At 45.4% G+C, this 19,043-nt stretch overlaps 1 protein-coding gene across 7 annotated transcripts in view; it reads right to left on the bottom strand.

Annotated features, from left to right (window-relative positions):
* SNCAIP (synuclein alpha interacting protein) overlaps positions 1–18,130 on the bottom strand; it is a 118,547-nt gene extending 100,417 nt beyond the window's left edge. For 2 of the 7 annotated variants that reach the window (XM_053407754.1, XM_053407758.1), the window contains exon 1: positions 17,705–18,130. The gene's annotated coding sequence lies outside the window, so the exon portion shown is untranslated. Of the gene's footprint in view, positions 1–10,514; positions 10,583–17,704 lie in introns of those variants that run through there. The other 5 variants (XM_053407755.1, XM_053407760.1, XM_053407762.1 and 2 more) reach the window with 3 other exon arrangements.
* Between the last annotated feature and the right edge of the window lie 913 nt (positions 18,131–19,043).

Below are 19,043 nucleotides of genomic sequence, written 5' to 3'. Positions count from 1 at the left end.
TTTGAAGAGCATATGGAGCATTTGCATAAATGCTCTCTTACACAAGCTTAGGTTTAGGAATGGCGCTACGTTTCAACTTCCACTTGGTAAAACAGCACGATAGCATCATCATAAATGTTAATTAAAAATTGATGCTGAAATAACTCACAGTCAGTACTGGATGGAGGATCCAAAGAATCATACAACTTGGCCCTATACCCACAGAGTCTTTGAACTTGTGGCTCTTTCTATTTATTACTAAAAAGTTAACCCTTCTGTTAAACAGTGCCCATGGTGACTAACAACAGTAAAGTCAAATTCTGAACTAAATACAGATAATCAAAACAATATAAAACCCCCAGAAGATAACACACAGCCTGTGCTTTTTTTCTGGGGAGACACGGGTGGTGCTGTGGTTTAAACCACTGTGCCGCTTGGACTTGCTGATCGGAAGGTCGCTGGTTCAAGGCCCCGGGATGGGGTAAGCTCCTGTTGTTCAGTCCCAGCTTCTGCCAACCTAGCAGTTCAAAAGCACGCAGTGCAAGTAGATAAACAGGTACCACTCCGACGGGAAGGTAAATGGTGTTTCCGTGCACTGCTCTGGCTTCGCCAGAAGCAGCTTAGTCATGCTGGCCACATGACCCAGAAAAACTGTCTGTGGAAGTGGACAAATGCCGGCTCCCTTGGTCTGTAAAGCGAGATGAGCGCCGCAACCCCAGAGTCATTTGCGACTGGACTTAACTGTCAGGGGTCCCTTTACCTTTAGTGCTTTTTTCTGGGGTGACCCAGGGGTACGGATACCCCTAAACATCTTGTTAATCTTTGTACTTTTGACCATTTACTGTATTTATTTTCCCCGATTTGAACTATAAAATGGTTCTTTTCTTGAGTCAAAATGAGAGTACCTCTAAACATTTTTTTTAGGAAAAAAAGGCACTGCACACAGCAATAAACAAATACAATAGCCAGCTGGTCAACTCACTGTATTCACAGAAAAAAATCACCCACCTACCAAGTCAGCTTGACAGATCTTTCTTGAAAAACTAGTATTTGCCTTTCAAGGGAAGGTCATTAGAGTGGAGTCAAGATGGACCTTCCTAGGCAAGGAATTTCTGAGCCTGGGCGGGAGAAGCCACTAGACCCCTCCTCCAATTCTAACTGTAATTGATTTTTATGTAATAGGTGTATTGTAATTATGCATTGCACCCCCATTCTGGGATCCACTGTAATGGCAGACGGGTTTAAAAATATTCTTAATAAATGCTAACTAAAGCACTCCCTTCCCTGCATCCTATAGAGATTTTCCTCTCCTGCAAGAGTCCAACAGCTATCATTATACACTTCTGAGGTGTAACATTTAGTTTGGCTCCTAGTTTATGAAAGCTTGTCACATGTGAAGTCCTAAACTATAGGAAATATTTGGGCTCACATGTGACACCGTGCAGATAAATGCACAGTGCTTTTCCTGTTGGTTTCAAGTATGATTGTGATTATTTCTTCATTTTACTGTTTTATCTTTTGTAAACCTCTTTGAGAGGGTTTTTTTTTTACCATCAAGTGGTGCATAAATTTGTCAAAAAACCAAAATAAATAATATGTTAATTTTATATCTGCATACACCCCCAATTTCAGATTCTTCCCTTCCCAAGTAGATTCAGACTAGCATATTCCTACAGCATGAGATCTGTGGGAAATGATAATATTTAAAGGCATAGCACACATCAGCTCTAAGGCTATCATGTTTTAAGCACAACACAAGATAAGGCCATCATAAAAACAGGTTGGCCTCATCTCTGGGCATAGTTCTCTATGGATCATGTTGAGAAGTGACTAAAACACCAGCTATCAAAAAAATCTTTCACAGAGCAGTATAAATTGCTAAAACATGCACACGACCTCCCAGCTCAGCAGGCTTAACCTTTTAATCCACCTTTTAATAGCACATCATACCTACAGCCTATTAATTAAAATATTTGACAGTTTTGGGACAATAATACGGCAAGATTATTCATCTTCCATGAACTTGTTCTCTTCTTCTGACAAATGTAAAATTCCTATATCGTAATTTGCATCTTAAAAGATCTCCACATCCTTCTTGAGCTAACTTAGTATAACGTCCCTGAGAATTGGATTTCTTCAAATCCTGAATCTCAAAATTGTCTGGGGAGAAAAGAGGCAGAAGACTGGTTGGAATTTAGCTTGTTAAGTTATCTTGAAGTAATGTGTTTAGGACCAGAGTCTCCTTCAAGCTCAAATGGCTGTGTTGCTAATTTACCACTTACTTCAGCCGCTCCAGTCTCTTCAGTCCATGTTCTTGTTCTGTGCTGCACCCCTCTTCTTCAGAGACTTCAGATTGTCCTCCTAGCTAAGACCTGTTTCTGAGGGGTTTTTGAGCCTGCCTCCTCTTCTAGTCAATGCTGTGCTCTGTGGATTATTTCCCTCAACTAGATCTAGCTTTTCCTCTCTTAGTGGCTCTGAGTCAACAGCGGCTTATCCCAGTCTCAGTTCCTGGTAATGCCACCCGGCTATTCCTGGCCTAGCCTTCACACATGCAAATGGCATATATATATATATATATATATGTAATAATATGGAAAGAGTGAGGATAGCGACCACTTGAAAAGCTCTTGTTTTCCACTGGGAATCCTTCTTGCTTTGATGACTTCTGATTGCTCAACTCTCATTAATTCAAGTATATATTGTGGATACCAACAAAGATTCCACTGCGCTGAGTTTATGCTGTGCTTGAACTGGAGGGTTCCGTAATGCACATTTGCTTACATTCGGTCTAATCCTTCAACGTGATGCTGCCTACTCAAGCACTTTTTTGTGTGTTTTACAGCCTTGAGCCCTAATCGTAAAGAGATGTTAAGGCATATAAATCCCACTCATTCCACTGGAATGAGAGTTGCTGTTTCTAAACTTCTTGCTGCTGTTTTGTGTAGTGCAAATTGGAATAAGGGCATCAGCAGCACATATGCCTGGCGCTTGTACCCTAAACCTGCTTATGAACATATGCCAAAATGAATGCAATTCATTTGAGGTTACCTTAGTCACCCGAGTGACAGCACTGCGCAGTTATTTTAATTTTGAACTGCCCTGTTTCTAAAGGTTAAAAAAATGGGAAAGGCAACAACATTTCTATAAATTCCATTAGCACTTTCATCATGCTGACAAATTAATCTTGGACATCCAGAGCCACTCCAAAAGTAATTCTCACTGGGATCTCACTTTCATGTTACACTAGGTTTTTGAGTATGACTCTACCTTCTACAAAAATGTGCCACTATTTGTGAAGACATGCTCCATTTTGTATGGAAAGATTAATACTCTGAAATAGTATGTGACCTGCATCAAAGCTCAAAAAAAGCGATCTGATGCACATGTGGGACTCCCAACAAAGCTTCTCCGCTTATGGCAATATTGGGTTCATCTGTCCTTAAGCATCAATTCATCCCATTACAAGCTCCACCTGCTGAAACTTCCTTGTCTACACAAAGATGGAGGCGTCTAGTTTTTTTTTCAACTGGCTGGCCTTCAAAAAACTGCACAGGCCCCACTGTGATAACAGAGCAGCCAGTTATTGGCTTCCAAGGTGGCCATCAACCCACTTGACCTACACGCTCCACTACAATGTCAGGGACTCATCTATACAGCTGCAAATAAAACGTTTTAAATGTGTTGTACAGTGCAATATACAAATGTGACACTGGATGGTGATAGCGAGCTATGCCAAATTTAATGTATTTTTCAAAACTTTTTTTTAAAAAAAGCACTTTCACAGCATTTTTTAAAATATGTGTGTAGATTCCACTAAGGAAAGACCAGCTAATGGTTACAAAAGAAATGGGGGAGTCCTAGAGGTTGAGCTCATGACTGAAAAAAATAACCATAGCATTAAAAGGTAAAGGTAAAGTGACCCCTGAGCATTAGGTCCAGTCGTGACCGATTCTGGGGTTGCGGCGCTCATCTCACTTTATTGGCCGAGGGAGCCAGCCTATAGCTTCCAGGACATGTGGCCAGCATGACTAAGCCGCTTCTGGAGAACCAAAGCAGCACACGGAAACGGCGTTTACCTTCCTGCCGGAGCGGTACCTATTTACACTGATAATACACCCTAAGCCTCAAATCCTATACACCAGGGGTCAGCAAACTTTTTCAGCAGGGGGCCGGTCCACTGTCCCTCAGACCTTGTGGGGGGGCAGACTATATTTTTTTTGGGGGGGAATCAACAAATTCCTATGCCCCACAAATAACCCAGAGATGCATTTTAAATAAAAGCACACATTCTACTCATGTAAAAACACGCTGATTCCCAGGCCGTCTGGGGGCCGGATTTAGAAGGCGATTGGCCGGATCCGGCCCCCAGGCCTTAGTTTGCCTACTCATGCTATACACACTGTCAAGAGATTGCAGCACAAATCACACGCAGTAGAGTGGTGTGACATGAGAGGTGCAGACTCAAGAAGAGGAAGTCGGCAGAATAAAAGGGAAACTGCTGACACAGGTTGTGCACAAAGGGTCTGGGAGTCTGGAGCTGTGGAAGATAGAAGATAGGGAGAGGAGGTAATGAAAACAGCTGTAGCATAAAGGAGATGGTGGCTTGAAGCGGGCAAAAGACAGAGAACAGGATCTGAGGCTTGCAAGCCTGGTGCTGAACTATGCAAGGTGCAGGAGAGGGAAAACTATGTTCAAGAGAAAGCATTACAAACACAGGATCCAGTGATGAAAAGAGAACACAAACTTTCCGAGTAAGAGACTCACCAGCGAATGGAGACGCACTCTAGGTCTCTGAAAAACTTAGGGACCTTGGGTGGAGACAGGGAACTTTTCATACACATATTTATTAGGAATAAGTCCTGTTGAATTCCTTCTGAATATGCATGTACAGAATTGCAATGTAAAATTTTCAAAATATTTTAACCCTAAATGTTAAGAGTGTGGTTGTCTTTTTAAAAAAGAACAAAACAGAACTGTGTTTCGGTCCATGAATTTTAAATGTCCATGTAATTCACTTGAGTTCCATTTATAAAGCAGTAGAACCCTTATTGTTCCGCAGATGCCAGCAGCCCAGCATGCATACAAAAACAACAGATTTACATGCGTGCTTTGGGGGATACAACTGGTAAACTTACAATTCTTTTTTTCATTGTTTGAAATTAAAAACTGCCAAGTGCAATATAAAAATTGTCATCATGCTCTTCACACTACGCTCAAAGGAATATTCAAAACAACTTGTTACTATTGTCATCAAAACAAGGAAACAGTATGTTGTGAACACCACAAGAATATCTGTAGCAAACCCATGATGGGCTAAATACAAAGTGACTGGCTTTTGGGTAATTTTAGCCATATGTTGTTGGAAGTGTAACTAGTGTTATGGTGAAATCACAATGCGCTACTTTTGAGAGGTGAGCAACTTGATAAATGACCAGCAAACATTTTATTGTTTGTACTTCTCTGTTACATTAGGTTTCTTTGTAATTCTAAATCAGAAGTATATGTTATGCATAGACTGTTGTGAACCATCCTGAGATCTTTGAATGAAAGGCGATATACACATTTAATTTAATAATAATGCATAGGTTTACACCCAACTAAGTTGGATTTGGAGTTGACCTATTGAAATCAATGGGCTTGCATTACTCAAGTGCAATAGTTATAATGGGCCTCCTGATGTACAGCTGTCAGTAAATGAGCTGCTCATGTTAATTTATTCAACAATTTGATTCTGTTCTTAGCTTCCAGTCCTCTATGTACAGTGGTACCTCTAGTTGCAGACTTAATCCGTTTCGTGGGTGTCTTTGCACCCTGAAAAGTCCACAACTAGAGCGCCTCTTCTGTGTGCGCGGCGCGATCGAGCACTTCTGCGCTTGCACAGAGAGTGCAGATCGCATCTGCACATGCAGCGAACCCGGAAGTAAACACTTACGAGTTTGCCGCATCCGTAAGCTGAAAGTCCGTAAGAAGAGCGGAACGCAACACGAGGTATGACAAAGGGATTGTCAATATTGCCAAATATTAACAACCATAATACCAAAAAGGTGTAAGAGTGCATTTGTCTGGAAGGTAGGAATCTGCAAGATATGAAGATAGGAATCATTTCTTCATCCAACAATGATTGCTTTTTCTGTGCATGTGTGGCATGCATCTCAGACACATGCATTTAACCTAACATGGAGCCGAATGCACAGGTTTAGCACTTGAGATCCCGCTATATGGAGAAGTAGCCTGAAGAACAAAGATATGTAGAATACACAACTTGGCCCTTTGTCCATGATTAGAGGCACCACTTCCAGGCCGACTTCGCTGTAAGCATCAGCTCTGGCCCCGTTTTCAACCTTTGGAGTGGACCGGAGCGAAGCCTGCTCAGTCACGGTCTGCTCCTCTGGCCCTGCCCCCCAGGCTGCAGCGGATTGGACAATTTGAAATTAGGTTTGGCAGGAACCCAGAAGACATCATGGCAACCAAGGGGGGGGGGACAACAATGGCCCACAGAGCGGCGTGGCTTCGGGAGGGCGGAGGGCCGCGTGCCGGGCTGCAAACCTCGCCCGCCGTCGGACCTGGTGAGGGGGCATTGTGGAAGCATGGTACAGTGGTACCTTGGGTTACATACGCTTCAGGTTACATACGTTTCAGGTTACAGACTCCGCTAACTCAGAAATATTGCTTCAGGTTAAGAACTTTGCTTCAGGATGAGAACAGAAATCGTGCTCCGGCGGCACGGCGGCAGCAGGAGGCCCCATTAGCTAAAGTGGTGCTTCAGGTTAAGAACAGTTTCAGGTTAAGAACGGACCTCAGGAACGAATTAAGTACATAACCCGAGGTACCACTGTAATACATTTTACAAACACCATGCTTGCATGAATGTCCACCAGAAAATAGCACCTAAAAATGTTCCTCCTGTATTCAGGGGTGTATGTTAAACCACAGAGCCTAGGACTTGTTGATCAGAAGGTTGGCGGTTCGAATCCCTGCGACGGGGTGAGCTCCTGTTGCTCGGTCCCTGCTCCTGCCAACCTAGCAGTTCAAAAGCATGTCAAAATGCAAGTAGATAAATAGGTACCGCTCCGGCGGGGAGGTAAACGCCGTTTCCGTGCGCTGCTCTGGTTCACCAGAAGCGGCTTAGTCATGCTGGCCACATGACCCAGAAGCTGTACGCCGGCTCCCTCGGCCAATAAAGCGAGATGAGCGCCGCAACCCCAGAGTCGATCACGACTGGGCCAGGGGTCAGGGGTCCCTTTACCTTTTATGTTCCTCCTGTATTCAGGGGTGTATGTCATGCTAAGGGAGGGGCAGTACCTCTGGTAAAGCAGTACCTCTGGCATGCAGATTGAAGACTAGTTCTGCAAGGAACTAAACCAGGCTGTCAGAAGGGTTCCAGCCTGAAAACATCTATTACTGCTGAAAGAGTCCAGTTCCAGAGTTGGGGACGATCATCACACATGGGGCAACTACAGGGGCCACTTTGGTACCAGGAAAAGACCTCACGCAAGTAGTTCTCAACAGATTACAGTCCCTTGCTGACAGTGCTTATCCCAAGTCACAATGTGGTGAACACGTCTGCAAAAATGTCTGTAAACATGACATGAAGGCTGGCAAAATTAACCCTGCCCTGTGGGAATCCTTTGCAGATGACCGCAGTGCCTGGAGGCAGACTGTCAGGTTGTGTACCCACAGCAGTGACCAGATGATAAAGGACCGCTGGGAGGAGTGCAAAGAGAAGAAACTCCATAGTGCACCTGTAGCAAAGAAACAGGACGCCACCATTTGCCCCAGCTGCAATTAAACATGACTCTCCTGTATTGGTCTCTAGAGCCACAGCAGGTGTTGTACCTCTCCAATGGTTTGACTTTATCACCAATGGCACACTCTTCCATTGTCTCTCAAGGCAGACGGCTGCCAATGGATTCAGGCGGTACTGTGTGGAAGAATTCAAAACATCTGAATTGGCCTAAGTCCCTTTACTTTCCATGGAAGAGTTATGCACATACTTTCAGTGGAATCAATGGGACTTAAAACTGATTAACTCTGGCTGGATTATGCCCTTGGATTTTTACTCCTAATATGGCTGAAACCCAAGAATTTCAGCATAATTATCTTGCATAAGATATAGTTGGATAAAAGCTGGAAAACCTGGCTCTTTCTAAAACGTTATTAAAACAATTAATCAACAATTCCAAGCCAAAGTTAACATCAAAGAGCTAGACTCCGACCAACCCTAACACAGAGCTCACACACGTAGAAATTAAGATAATGATTCCAAAGCAGCTTCATTTTGTCTTCATGACTGTCACCTGATGGGCATTAATTTCATTCTGGGAATAATTGGTCATGGGAGATAAACTAAATCACAGCCATGGATGAGTGGATGGCTGCCTTTCTCCTTCCCATTCCAAGTGAAAGAGTGTAACAGCTTTCTCCAAGAACAGAGAATGAATATCGCACACCCACACCCAAAGGATATCAGTTTATTCAACCTTAGGGTGTATCTAAGCAAGCCATTTTTCATGCAATCTGCTGCTGGTATTTGTACAAGGAGCCAGCGCAGTTTGCAACACAACTCCAGCTCTTTTTTTTCTCTCCAAGCAAGGGCCTGCATCTCATTAAAAAGATGTAAGCTTTCACACTACAGTGGTTCCTCGGGTTAAGTACTTAATTCATTCCGGAGGTCCGTTCTTTACCTGAAACTGTTCTTAACCTGAAGCACCACTTTAGCTAATGGGGCCTCCTGCTGCCGCCACGCCGCCGGAGCCTGATTTCTGTTCTTATCCTGAAGCAAAGTTCTTAACCCGAGGTACTATTTCTGGGTTAGAAGCATCTGAAACCTGAAGTGTATGTAACCTGAAGCATATGCAACCCGAGGTACCACTGTACTTTTGAGTAGTTGGTCAAGTCTTTCCCAAAAGGAACTCAGTTCCCCACAGGACTTTACTGCAGGAATATACTGCAGGCATTGACGTCTCCCCCCAAGACAAACAGAGGGTTGGGCAAAAGAGTAGCTGGTCAAGTCTTTCCCAATATGAACTCAGTTCCCCACAGGACTTTAGTGGAGGAATATACATGCAAATACAGGAGAAAAAATTATATAGCTGAGATAGCTATCAACTGTAAAGGAGATGAATTTATTTGGCCCCATCAACACCAAGCTGTATCTTTCTCACTAAACTTTGTACATAATTGTCTACTGTATTATTCCTGGCTTAGTGGAGTGTGTAACCTGAAGCATATGTAACCTGAAGTGTATGTAACCCGAGGTACCACTGTATTGGGTTTTAAGATAAATTTTTATTCCTCCTGGCTATTGGTTTGTCCCTCTTCTTTTGACCACTGGAATCTTATTTTCTTATAATACACATATAGGATTTATGCAATTTTACCCATGTACCTATTCACCTTGTTACTTTGTTTTGTCTGACTACCACTAAATCAGTTAATATAGTGTTTAACTATTTCTTATGAAAGACAGATTAGCACATTACATTAGCAGCTTACAGCTTTTTCTTTTGTCAAGCAAATTGCTTATTCATGATAGCAGTGTGATGTGTAAGCCAGGAACCTTTAGAATTCCATTGCAGTCACTTTCCTGATTATGGAAACTTGCGAGTGCCTTTGTTATCCAGAAGTTGTTGCTGCAAGGGGACTGCATGTTTTGATATCACATATTTACACTTCAAACACAGCTAGGTCACTTAGGATGTAAATCCTACACACAGTGGAGGGTGTGTGTGTACAAAATAAGGGGCCCAAAAGTAATACATTAGCTCTCACTGATGGCCTTGAGAACAGATTCTTCTACCCATCAACTGCTGATGCAGAAAAGCTAACTGAAAAGGGCTCTTATGCAAAATCTCTCCTTAGCTTTGGCACGGTGTGGTTATCAACACTTTGTATGTTAAATAATGGATGGCTAGTTCACACACAAAAAAAGCAGAGACATCACCTTGCTGACAAATGTCCATATAGTTAAAGCTATGGTTTTCCCAGTAGTGATGTATAGAAGTGAGAGTTGGACCATAAAGAAGGCTGATCGCCAAAGAATTGATGCTTTTGAATTATCGTGCTGGAGTCCCATGGACTACAAGAAAATCAAACCTATCCATTATGAAGGAAATCAGCCCTGAGTGCTCACTGGAAAGACAGATCATTAAGCTGAGGCTCCAATACTTTGACCATCTCACGAGAAGAGAAGACTCCCTGGAAAAGACCCTGATGTTGGGAAAGATTGAGGGCACAAGGAGAAGGGGATGACCGAGGACGAGATGGTTGGACAGTGTTCTCAAAGCTACCAGTATGAGTTTGACCAAACTGCAGCAGGCAGTGGAAGACAGGAGTGCCTGGCATGCTCTGGTCCATGGGGTCACGAAGAGTCGGACATGACTAAACGACTAAACAACAACAGTTCACACTCACCTGAAGGATGAAAAAAGGCTATAAAGCCCAATTGGAATGAGAGTTAGTAGGAGGAGAATTTGAATTCATCTTAACAGTGCTTAGCTGATTCCTAAGCACTCAACCTCTATACACAGTCATACCTTGGTTGTTGAACTCCTTGCGACTCAAACGTTTTGGCTCCCGAATGCCATAAACCCTGAAGTTAGTGTTCTGGTTTGTTTTGCGAACGTTCTTTGGAACCCAAACAGCCAACGTGCCTTCAGCTTCCGATTGAGTGCAGGAAGCTCCTGCAGCCAATCAGAAGCTGTGGGTTGGTTTTTGAATGTTTTTTGAAGTCAAACGGACTTCCGAAATGGATTCCTTTCAAGAACCAAGGTACAACTGTTTCTGGAAATAAGACTCCTCCAAGTAACACTTGATACCACAAGCTGCCAAGGAATTTCTGATTGTATCTACCTTTCTTTTAAATCAGAACCAGTGAAGGCGGTGAAGGTCCTGTGTGAGTGTCAGGAAGCGGTTGGAGGGTGGATGGCAGCTAACAGATTGAGATTGAATTCTGACAAGACAGAAGTAATTTTTTGGGGGAGTAGGGTGCGGGCTGGTGTGGAGGACTCCCTGGTCCTGAATGGGGTAATTGTGCCCCTGAAGGACCAGGTGCGCAGCCTGGGAGTCATTTTGGACTCACAGCTGTCCATGGAGGCACAGGTTAATTCTGTGTCCATGGCAGCTGTCTACCAGCTCCATCTGGTACACAGGCTGAGACCCTACCTGCCCACAGACTGTCTTGCCAGAGTGGTGCATGCTCTAGTAGTTATCTCCCACTTGGACTACTGCAATGTGCTCTATGTGGGGCTACCTTTGAAGGTGATTTGGAAACTACAACTAATGCAGAATGAGGCAGCAAGACTGGTGACTGGGAGTGGCCACCGAGATCATATAACACTGGTCCTGAAAGACCTAAATTGGCTCCCAGTACATTTCCAATCACAATTCAAAGTGTTGGTGCTGACCTTTCAAGCCCTAAAGGGCCTTGACCCAGTATACCTGAAGGAGTGTCTCCACCCCCACAGTTCAGCCCAGACACTGAGGTCCAGCTCCGAGGGCCTTCTGGCAGTTCTCTCACTGCAAGAAGTGAGGTTACAGGAAACCAGGCAGGGAGCCTTCTTGGCAGTGGTGCCTACCCTGTGGAACCCCCTCCCATCAGATGTCAAGGAAATAAACAACTGGCTTTTAGAAGACATCTGAAGGCAGCCCTGTTTAGGGAAATTTTTAATGTTTGATTCAATTTTTAATATTCTGCTGCGAGCTGCCCAGAGTGGCTGGGGAAGCCCAGCCAGATGGGCAGGGTATGTATGTATGTATGTATGTATGTATAAATAAATAAATAAATATCTGTTTCCTATTCTACATATGCAATCTGCACAACTTTCCTTGTAATTATCAGGGTCTATGAATTTTGGTTGGCCTTTGTTTGCCATCAGTGCTGCCTGTTTCCCAAGGGGAAAGGTGAGGCCTTGACTGTGACATATCACTGACATTGTGACATATCATTGACACTGTGACGTATCACTGACCCAAGCCCCTTCAAAGCCTAGCACAACTGAGGCAGTAAGGCTCATCCTTCTCCAGAGATTTGGGTGGTTTCCTGTTGTGTTGAACCTCAGAAAGGTTCTGAAAATAAAATAGCAAGGCATCTCATAGTTTCCCAAGCCTTTTTGAAGTCCAGGCAAGATCAAGGAAAGGCCCCACCCTTCTGCTGGCTTTGGGAAAGGGCTGGGGTTCTTGTAAGACTAAAAGATGTGAATTGGCAGGCATATTTGTGGCTCTACGATAAAAGTGCTTTTGCTGATAGTGCTGAGGAGTATCTGCATTTTTTGAACAGTCAGTACATTCTATCTTACACCAGGAAATATGGTATTTCCTTCAGATAAAACATTTGTTGGTGGAATGTACTGTAGATTTAAGACAAGTATGTATACCCTACTGGATATATCTTTATTATATCATTAACAAGACTGGACAGAACTTAAGTTCCTGTTACCTGTTTTAATTACTTGATGGTTTGCCATGCCAAGTCTGAAATATTTCAATCATTTCTATTTTGGGTTTTAATATTATTTTTGAGTACTGCATGTACCTTGCTGTGCAATTCATGTGATATTTTTTTTTAGAGCAAGCATGTCACTCCATTGTGCACTATTAAACTGTATAACTCAGGCCTTGTTCTTCTATAATGGCTCTGTGGAAGTTGCTTGAGTGCTTCCGAGTGGCAATGGATCAAGTCAACAGGCTTATGGTGTATAAGAGTCACAATATTATTTAAGTAACACTGATCACAGAGTTTCCATGCCACTAGGAAAGATTGGCACAGAGGGTGGAGTGAGTTGACAGGTTGTTCAATGTGGTACAAGTTTTTCATGTTATAGCTACCACCTGGACTACATGATCTGCATTTAGGGCAGTGTCAATGTGTTGGGCAGAATTTTTGTGTGTGTGTATGTGTGTGTGTGTGTTTCCCAATCTAAAAATAGCATCTTATTGTTGCTAAATTATAATGTAATGGTTAAAGCAGGGGTAGGCAACCTAAAGTCCGTGGACCAGATGCGGCCCAATTGCCTTCTCAATCCGGCCCGCAGATGGTCAGCGTGTTTTTACATGAGTAGAATGTTTTCTTTTATTTAAAATGCATCTCTGGGTTATTTGTGGGGCCTGCCTGGTGTTTTTACATGAGTAGAATGTGTACTTTTATTTAAAACTCTGGGTTATTTGTGGGGAATAGGAATTTGTTCATTCCCCACCCCCCAAATGAACCCTGGCCCACCACATGGTCTGATGGATGGTGGACCAGCCCATGGCTGAAAAAGGTTGCTGACCCCTGGGTTAAAAAGCATAGCTGGGACACCTTCATAGTGACCACATGGAGATGCCATAAGTCATGTTCATTGAATAAGTCACACTTTGTTGTTGTTGTTTAGTCGTTTAGTCGTGTCCGACTCTTCGTGACCCCATGGACCAGAGCACGCCAGGCACCTCTGTCCTCCACTACCTCCCGCAGTTTGGTCAAACTCATGCTGGTAACCTCAAAAACACTATCCAACCATCTCGTCCTCTGTCGCCCCCTTCTCCTTGTGCCCTCCATCTTTCCCAGCATCAGTGTCTTCTCCAGGGAGTCTTCTCTTCTCATGAGGTGGCCAAAGTACTGGAGCCTCAGCTTCACGATCTGTCCTTCCAGTGAGCACTCAGGGCTGATTTCCTTAAGAATGGATGCGTTTGATCTTCTTGCAGTCCATGGGACTCTCAAGAGTCTTCTCCAGCAAACCTGTATCTTGTTTTCTTCCAAGAAGCTCAGCATGTTGTTTAATAATACATAACCCTAAGACTAAGAAATAATCCTTAAGCTCACATTCAGGATTGTGGTCACTTTCAGCAAGCCAGGGAATCAACAGGTGGTGGGACAAGTTAGGATTGTGCCCCCATCCTGACCGCCTCACAGTTTTGGTAAGACATAGATGTGTTGCATAGAGATACACTAGCTCCGCAGCAGGTGGATCATTGATGTTTATTGGAGGAGAAAGGGGGAAGGGGAAGGTGGCAGGGATGCCAGCATGGTGTAAACTCACCAGCAGAGCCAACCTGGTTCTCTTAATGGTGTTTGCGTTGCACCAACCACCCTACCACTTTGCTTGTCTTCCTGCTAGCAAGCAACAGCAACCCACCTTCCAGGAAGCTAAGGTTGCAGTTCTGCCCCATCCAGCAAGCTGCTTCTGTAGGAATTTTGTTGTTCAAAATCAGGAGTAAAGGTTGAGGGTGGTATCCAACTAAACAATTCTGCTAGCACAAGCACTTTTGGCTGCACAACAAACCTTTCCCTCCCTCTACCCTTCCTGTTCATCTCCACATCGATCTGCTCCAGAGGTTGGGGGAACCCTCAGAACCTATTTAGGAAGCATGAGGGGGCACCCGGAGAGAGGAGAGGAAGAGGGCAGCCAAAAATGTTTTCACAAGCAGAACTGTTTAGCTGGACACTGCCCTGGGTGAACACATACAACCTGATGTGCAGAAATGCAGTGTGGAACTTGCATCAAAAACATTGCATCGCAGTGGTTGGAACAGATGACCCTCAGCATTCCTTCCAACTCTATGAGTATGTGATTCTATTACCATAGAGTCCAGGAGTGAGAAAGGCCAACACCCTCCACTGGACTGTGACTTTATTCAGCTTGCTAAACTTAGAGTTTCCCAAACTTGGGTCTCCAGCTGTTTTTGGATTACAACTCCCACACTCCCTAGCTATCAGGAACAGTGTCAAGGGATGATGGGAATTGTAGTCCAAAAACAGCTGGAGATCCAAATTTGGGAAACTTTGGTTTAGGGCTATAGTGACTTGTCGAAGAATTGATGCTTTTGAATTATGGTGTTGGAGGAGACTCTTGAGAGTCCCATGGACTGCAAGAAGATCAAACCTCTCCATTCTTAAGGAAATCAGCCCTGAGTGCTCACTGGAAGGACAGATCATGAAGCTGAGGCTCCAATACTTTGGCCACCTCATGAGAAGAGAAGACTCCCTGGAAAAGACCCAGATGTTGGGAAAGATTGAGGACACAAGGAGAAGGGGACGACAGAGCATGAGATGGTTGGACAGTGTTCTTCAAGCTACGAACATGAGTTTGACCAAACTGCGGGAGGCAGTGGAAGACGGGCGTGCCTGGCGTGCTCTGGTCCATGGGGTCACGAAGAGTCGGACACGACTAAACGACTAAACAACAACGACTTGTCAATTTGATTATGAAGGATTGTCATACTAGATTGGATTTGTACATCATGTAGCCCAGTACCCTATACTACGAAAAGCTTCCCTACAGCCAACAGCTGCTGAACATTAGCCTGACAAGAGTGTGCTGCTAGCAGAAGAACAAAATAAATGCATCTAATATCAGTGATGAAACATGATACATATCAGTACTTCATGATTCAAGAAGTAATTCTGTATATAACTAAACTAGGTAACTCATGTAAGTGATGTATGCTGCATGCTAGAATGGAGGAAGACAAGAAAGCCCCTCAGATTTGTCTAAAAACTCTTGATTCCAAAACCAGTAATAATTTAGACCCTGAACATGAAGAAAACTCCATCCAAAGCAAGCACTAAACTCTTTATACACAAATTCAGACTCTTTCAATCAGGATTAATTAGGAATAGTTATCTTCTTCGGCTCTGTGATGATGATAACAAATACAGATTAGATTACTTCTCAAGTATAGGATCAAACATAACCTGAAAGACCAAGGTCTTTGCCTATACTCTTTATGACAGGAGGGTAGAAGTGTCTAAAATGACAACTAACCTGCTGAACACATCCAATTTCTGTTCCAAATGGCATAAAGGTGTCATTTTGCTTCCTGACATTTGAGAATTCACTGCTGACTCCTTAATGTGTAGGACTTTTCACTCCAGTGGAAACATGAGCAGAAATACACTGAGTTCCTATGTAGATTACAAGTCATAGATTGAACTGGAATCTAAAAAGTAGTGCTTCACTGAGATATAGCTGCAATCCTGTACTCTCTGTTACACACACTGTCTCACAGAAGTCAATAAGGAACTAGGCACCAGACTATAACCGAGATTTTCCACCAATATATTGTTACAAGTAATGACAACAGGAAATCTATTTCCAAGTCTCTTTTTAATTCTGAGATGTGCAAGCTGAATTCATGCATCATGTAAAGTCATTTTCCCATATGGGATGCCTGGCTCAGAACAGAAAGATACTTGCTAGGCTTCATATTTCATAGAGAAATTGAAATGAAATGAATTTTGCAGTGGCACTTTACATCTGACATCATGCATGTGGTTAATTTTTTTTACTAATAAAGCCATCCATATCCAGTCCAGATCTCTTTATGAAAAATGCTACACTGGGCTTTTATTCTTTAGAAACCTGAACACTCCTGTTATTGTGGATACCTGTCAACCACAGGCTGATTAGGTCCTTGTTGCTCACTTCAGAAACCCAGCAAGCAGAAAACGACATCAGGGCAACGGCAGCCCCCTCTCACCAGCTATCCTCATGCAAGCAAAACGCACAACAGGAAAAACCAATTATATCTGAGGGTTTTGCCGAAGTAACATTGGAAATTGTCAACAATGGTTATTTCTGAAGGCTCCCTTCTTCGCTGCACACAAGAGTTCAGCAGAGAATGCTCGCATTTCCTGTGGAAACTAGTTTCGCTGCTGTTGCCGGTGACATGCCACCGATGCTTTTCCTTTATATGATTTTTTAAGGCAAAAAGCAAAATGAAACATGGCACTTTTACAACGGCCACAATGAAATGTTTGCCCCGCTCACCACCTTGCAGACATTTTTTTTTTAATCACCACCAGGGAAGAAAGGGGTGTGTGTGAGAGAGAGAGTGAGTGAGAGAGAGATTTCAGCAAAGGCTGCAGGAACAGAGAAGCTCTTGCCCCCCACATCATGGTGCCTTGGAGATGTCAAGAGTTTATAAATCGGAGGTGGGAAGAAGTGAGCACTTCCACCTCTCTCTCTCTGTGTGTGTTTTCTCTCCCTCCATTGATCTCTCTCTCTCTCTCTCCCTCTCTCTCCCTTAGTTCTTGATGTCATCCGATCCACGCGCATTCAAAAGCATCTCGAGACCCTTAGCGAGCGGATGACTGCGCGATGCTTGCGATTACAGACACAGTCACATCTCTCTCCGGGAGGTGTGTGTGTGTGTCAACTTCAGTAAAATGGGGGGGGGGGTGTTTTCCAGGTAACCCCCGCCCCATACCGTCGATCACGTGACACTATTTGAATGGCAATGCCCATCAACTTCAGGGTGGCCCTGGCCAATATTGTATTGGGGTGGGGGGGAGCCCAAAGGACCTTGGCCCCCTAGGAATCGGCTCTCCTATGCATCCCCCGTCCTCTCTCTCTCCCTCTCCTGCACACTTCTCCATCCCTCGCTTCCTTGACGCGCGTGGGGTGTCAGTCCCGCGACGGGGATCCTCGTGCGCGCAAGGAGCTCGGCGGGGAGCAGGCGGCGGAACAAGCGCCAGAGAGGCGGCCAGCACGAGGGACCTGCTGCTCTTGCCGCTTCTGGCTCGGACCTCGCCGGGTCCCGAGAGCCCGTGGCTCCTCTCCCCGCGAAGGAGCAGCTCTCTCCCTCGGACCCCCGAAGGCGGAGGGAGTCCCGAGCCAGCCGGGCTCGCCTTCTGCGCCTCCAGCGGCTTGGAGAGGGGCGGGACCCTGGGCGCAAACTTGTGGCTCCCCTCCTCTCCAACCCTCCAGCTCTTCTCCCCTCGGGCGCAGGAGGAACTGCTGGCACTCACCCACCCCCGTCCGCGGCTCTCGGCTCTCCCTCCGCCGACGCCTCCGGGGACTCCGGCTCGCTCCCTCTCCTCTCCCGCCTCGCCGCTGTCTGGCTCCGGCAGCGCGCGGGCTTGGCGGGACGCGAGCGCCGGCTTCTCCAGGCTGCTTGCGTCACAATGAAGCGGAGGCCGTCCCCCGTCCCCCCCTACGCGCCGGGAATTCGGGGGGCTGTGATCGTGGTGCGGGGGAGGGAGGGGGTTTCCACGTGACTTCAAAGGAAGGCCTTGAGCTGGGGGGGGGGACGAGGAAGAAGAAGGAGAAGAAGAAGGAGAGGAGCAGGCACGGCGAGGTGGGGAAAGGTGGTCGGGATGGGAAGCTGCCGCCGTGCTCGCCGCTGCGTCTGGAGCTGCCCCGCTCGGCCGGCGCTGGATGCTGAAATAGCCCCTGGCAGCCCCCTCCCCCGGCCGCCCCTCGCCGGCCACGCGCTCCCAGGCTCTCCTGCTCATTCGTCTGGCGCTCGCTTTTCTCCCCCCCCCTCCCAGTCGCCTCCCCACCCCCCCCCTCCGCGACACACGTTAGCTTTCTCTCTCTCTTTCGCGCAGTTCTTCTGCTGTTCTTTGGCACGCATTCCTTTGCTCTCCTTTTCCCGATTCTCTGCTTCACGCCCCCCCCCCACGCCGTCATTTTCCTCTGGCAACACTTTCCATGTTTGCCCATCCGACACACTTTCTCTCGTCGCCGCCGCTCTTCCCCATCCTCCCTTGTTCTGTTCACACTCCTGCCTCTCCATCCCTCTTTTCCGCCACCCCCTGCAATTTGGCTTTCTTCACCTTTGGGGTGACTTTTCTCCAACGCCCGTAGCTAGGACTTATGATATTTGGGGAGCTTAAAAGGTTATAGCAGGGTACCCCAAACTTAGTACTCCAGCTGTTGTTGGATTACAACTCCCATCATCCCTGGCTAGCAGGGCCAGTGGTCAGGGATGATGGGACTTGTAGTCCCAAGAAAACAGCTGGAGACCCAAGTTTGGGAAACCCTGGTTATAGCAAAACGTAGAATCATAGAGTCGGGAAGGACCATGAGGATCACCTAGCTCAAGGTCCTGCAATGCAGGGATATGCAGCTGTCCCAGACGGGGATCGAACCTGTAACCTTGGCATTATCAGCACATGCTCCAACAAATTGAGCTATAGTACATATGAACTAAGGACGCGGGTGGCACTGTGGGTTAAACCACAGAGCCTAGGACTTGCCGATCAGAAGGTCGGCGGTTGAAATCCCCGCGACGGGGTGAGCTCCCGTTGCTCGGTCCCAGCTCCTGCCAACCTAGCAGTTCGAAAGCACGTCAAAGTGCAAGTA

Source organism: Podarcis raffonei, chromosome 11 (assembly GCF_027172205.1).
Source record: "Podarcis raffonei isolate rPodRaf1 chromosome 11, rPodRaf1.pri, whole genome shotgun sequence".
Classification (NCBI taxonomy): Eukaryota; Metazoa; Chordata; class Lepidosauria; order Squamata; family Lacertidae; genus Podarcis; species Podarcis raffonei.
This window is presented reverse-complemented; position numbering and strand designations above follow the sequence as displayed.